The 4,519-nt window shown below is 42.2% G+C and overlaps 1 long non-coding RNA gene across 1 annotated transcript; it reads right to left on the minus strand.

The window, feature by feature from the left end:
- Positions 1-1,614: 1,614 nt before the first annotated feature.
- Positions 1,615-2,755, minus strand: LOC134468351 (uncharacterized). The gene is made up of 3 exons (XR_010038766.1): positions 2,495-2,755; positions 2,325-2,405; positions 1,615-2,236 (listed from the first exon to the last, which is right to left on the minus strand). It is a non-coding gene; the product is annotated as an uncharacterized LOC134468351 (long non-coding RNA).
- Positions 2,756-4,519: the final 1,764 nt, after the last annotated feature.

Raw genomic sequence — 4,519 nt, forward strand, 5'->3', positions numbered from 1 at the left:
GTTTGCCAGGTTTTTTATTGTTGTTGGTTGGTTGGCTCTTCTCACTGTACATCTGACTCTCTTTGTTCTAGGCAGCATTCTCCAGCTCCACTACTACTACCTGCCTAAATTTCATTTCAAAACATTACATGTTGAAATATGATGACAAAATATTACTGTTTACAGTAGCCTACTTCACATACATTGTGTGGCTACTATGACTACTGTTACTGATACTGTCATCATAAGAAGACTTAGCAAAAGGGGCAGGTGTTTATTTTGGGGATATTTACACTGCACGCATAGTAGCCTGCTTGCTGAAGCCTAATGATGCTGTACAGCGCTTGCTACAATTACGTCATTAAGCAGGGTACCGCAAAGTCATACCTGCCAACCTTTAAAAAAAAATTTGAGTAGCAACTTATCGCGGCGCGGCAATTCACGGCGCAACACCTTGGCATGGCAAAGCAACGGGGTCGCCGGCGGGCCCATCTGAGAGGCTACTTTGTTTTGCATAGTCTGCCCTACACCTAGGGTTGCCAAATGTCAACAGGGAAGATATGAGACACTTCATTCAGGCAGGGGGGTCCTCCCCCAGAAAAAAATGCTTTTCTTAGATGCAATTTCCTGCATTTTAATGCATTTTAGCCTAACATCCCGTGTATCTGGCAAATATAGTTTATCTTGCTCTTCACAGTACACTCGCCTCCAAAAGAGTTGTCGCCTATTCATCTGTTTGGAATAACAGCTAATAACCTGACTTTCAATTAATCACTTGGCTTCAGAAGTCACTCATATGAAAGCTACAACCCTCCCGAATGAAAATGTATGCACAAAAATATATTTCATGCACCAAAGACAGATTGACCCTTTATTGAACACAGACAGGGCAGATTTTCACAAGACAAAAGTTTTGTCGCCTATGGAACATAATGTGAAAATGAGCAGATAAGTCACTTCAAAACACTTCAAATACGCAGATTGGGTGTCATACTTAATCACTGAATCACTCTCACCTCTCCAGAAAATCGACTTTGGCCTTAGGTGTATGTTTAGGGTCATTGTAATCATGGAAAGCAACACAATGCAAATCAATGGAGTTCAATGAGAGATGGTGACATATTCGCTATTCGTAGAGCAATACATGTTTAACTTCATGATTTAATCAATGACAAAAGCCCTCAAACACCTGCGGCATGCATGCAGCTCCTCATAAGAGCTGTATCTGTACCATTTTTCACTATATGCACCATTTCTCTTTTTTCATATTCTTCATCTCCAACACCATATAGTTCTGATGCTATCAGTTCTAAAATGGTTGATCTTGGGATCTTGATTTCAGAGTATGAGTCCCATTAGCCTTCATTTTTGTCAGAATTAGGCCTGACATACTCTTGGCTGGCTTTTTTGAGACAGGACAGTGGGAGAGACTTCTTTGGTGTTAAAGGTGAAAAATTTGGAAAAAATACATGGTGCCTAAATGTAGCATGACCAGGTGAACTGACAAAAATATTATTTAATCAATGAACCGACTACGCCACCAGAGGGCGCTAAAGTCCCTCTGGAAATTGAATTACACACTAGTGCATCAAAGCACACAGGTTCGTAAGGAACGACAGAGACAGGATTACAGGGAACAATTACTTTCTCTTTTTAATACGTCAGGAGGTATAAAATACAAATGTTATTTAGGACCACAAAAAAATAAACAAAACGTACATTGGCGCGGGACAGGTAACCACACAATAATGAGTTGGCTTAGGCTTCCCCTGAGTAGCTTCAGTACAAGTTAACACGATGTAACACACAATTAGCACAGCAAGCACATCTAGTTGAATATAAGCATGCATGGAAGGAAATCATTAACACAGCACACAAAGTTACACTCGGCATAAGGCCTGAGCACTGCACGTGAGAAACTACTGTAGGGTAGTCCTACTGACCAGTTACAGGTGTGTGGTGTACCCGACACGGCCAACACACAATACATCAATACAATAAGAAACGAATCAAACGTAAATCAATCAAACAAAAGAGAACTAGGACCCACACATCACATTCACACACACTCCACTGAGTGTCAGCGCGCAACCACGCGCGTCACCAAACACTCTCTCCACACGAGAGTTCCAAGCGCGCACCGCGCGTCACTTAACACACTCTCCACACGCACGCACTCGTCCACAATAATTGTCGGCAGAACAAAAACAGCAGCGCGTCAAGGGCCGTCGGCCCTACATATGTTGATCCAGGCTACCTGCAGACAGAAGGCATCGGGGGAAAGTATGACTAGGCAGCCTACATATTTAAGAATTTGAAGGCAAATGGTGGAGAGTGTAACATACCCGATGGGCGAGGCACATCGCCTACGCCGACAGCAGCAAGGGCAACAGCAGTAAAACGGACAGGCTAGGTACAGCAGTTGCCTGGAACAAGATGAGGGCATGCAGCGAGTGAGAGGAATGTTTACAATTAAAATATAATCAGTCGTAGGGACAACGGGGGCATAGCCTACCGGGAGAAGTTGAGAGAATGCCCACGCCAGCACTTCAGCAGAAACTCAAGCGGTTACGCTCTTGGTCAGAAGACGCACCGCAGGACCAAACAACCCCACGAGGGCTTCCACATCCCCGGGGAATACATATGCCTACGGGTGCGGGCTCTCCCAGTGACAACAGAACCCAGAGCCAAATGATGATCGACCAGCCGCCGCCCAAATGAAGCAGGTGTAGCGCTTTTAAAAGAAACTAAAATCTTAGCAATTGGTGCTCCTCACTCACATGACACACCGCGCCACAGCCAATTGACGCTGTGGCTTAAAGGCACACGCACCAATATGCTACATAAAGTCAAACATGGGAGGGATACAGCTCTTATGTGGAGCTGCATGCATGCTGCTGGTGTGTGAGGGCTTTTATCATTGATTACATCATGAAGTTAAAAATGTATAGCTCTACGAATAGCAAATATGCCACCATCTCTCATTGAACTCTATTGATTTTCATTGTGTTGCTTTCCAAGATTACAATGACCCTAAACATACACCTAATGCTAAAGTTGATTTTCTGGAGAGGTGTGAGTGAACCAGTGATTAAGTATGACACCCGATCTGCGCATTTGAAGTGTTTTGAAGTGACTTATCTGCTCATTTTCACATTATGTTCGATAGGCGACAAAACTTTTGTCTTGTCAAAATCTGCCCTGTCTGTGTTCATTAAAGCGTCAATCTTTCTTTGGTGCATGAAATTTATTTTTGTACATACATTTTCATTCGAGAGGGTTGTAGCTTTCATATGAGTGACTTCTGAAGCCAAGTGATTAATTGAAAGTCAGGTTATTAGCTGTTATTCCAAACAGATGGGTAGGCGACAACTCTTTTGGAGGCGAGTGTACTTTGAACTACCATAATTTATTAAACTTTCATGAAAGATTTTTTTTGTTTGTTTCACACCATAACACCAATAAAATGCTATGATATAGTGTGCTGGAATTCAGGCCTCTAAATTAACTTTACTGATCACCAGCCAATATTGCTGTTAATCTTACTAGTCAAACATACCACCAGTCTGGCTAGTAGGCCTAAGTGGCTATTAAGTTATCCTATGTACCAGCCAAACAGAGCATTTGGTCACTTGGGGGGTGTTAAGGAGCTGGAATTTAGTATGAAATTGAAGCATTTGCTGATTATTTTTTTGGCTGTAGAAGGTACATGTAGGAAAATGTATAATTTGATTATAAAATACCGATGAATTTCAGTGATTTTTATGAACAAAAAGTTGAATTGTAATGATTCTTACATCATCTCCCCCAATACTAATAAATGGTGATGTTGTCACCTACTGTGAAGAAGCATCAGCAGTAGAGAAAAAGATAAAGACAAGTGTTATTAATCTGATATTATCCTAGCTTAGATATTATTACCTTGGGGGCTAACATCAAACTCACACTTTCAGCATTCATTCAGTACAAAATGCGTCATGTAGTGGCTCTACTGAGGGACGGGGGCTAATGGCCAATGCTCTTGGAACTTGAGGGGCATCGCTTCTTTTTTTTCACTTCTCTGCATAATAGTAGGCCTATCTACCCTCATCTGCCGTCATGAGTTGGCTATTGTTCACTGTTCGGCACATATATGATGATAGGATAATTGATTTTATTAATAGATTGCCATACGTGATTACGGATAGTAGTCGTGGAGTGATGCATATTTGGTATGACGCACGACCTGTTACACCTGTTCACAGAATGGGCCATGACTCAGGGGGGAACAGTATTCCTATACGGTGTCATGGTAGGTTACGGATGTAGACCTACTCCGAGCACAACCGTTAGAACTATCGCTTTATTTTCCCGAGTTAAAATGATCCGGCGCAAAGGGAAACCGAATTTAGTTTGCTGCTAATCTGCTAATTTATAGCGCGGTCATCGACACATTTTCTCATTCGGAAGTAATCTCGTTTCGGTCCAATATCAAAACAAGCAACAACATATTGCCGTCAAATACGGCGAAACATTGGGTGAATCATTACGACAGACCTCG

The sequence above is a fragment of the Engraulis encrasicolus genome, chromosome 18 (genome assembly GCF_034702125.1).
Source record: "Engraulis encrasicolus isolate BLACKSEA-1 chromosome 18, IST_EnEncr_1.0, whole genome shotgun sequence".
NCBI lineage: Eukaryota > Metazoa > Chordata > Actinopteri > Clupeiformes > Engraulidae > Engraulis > Engraulis encrasicolus.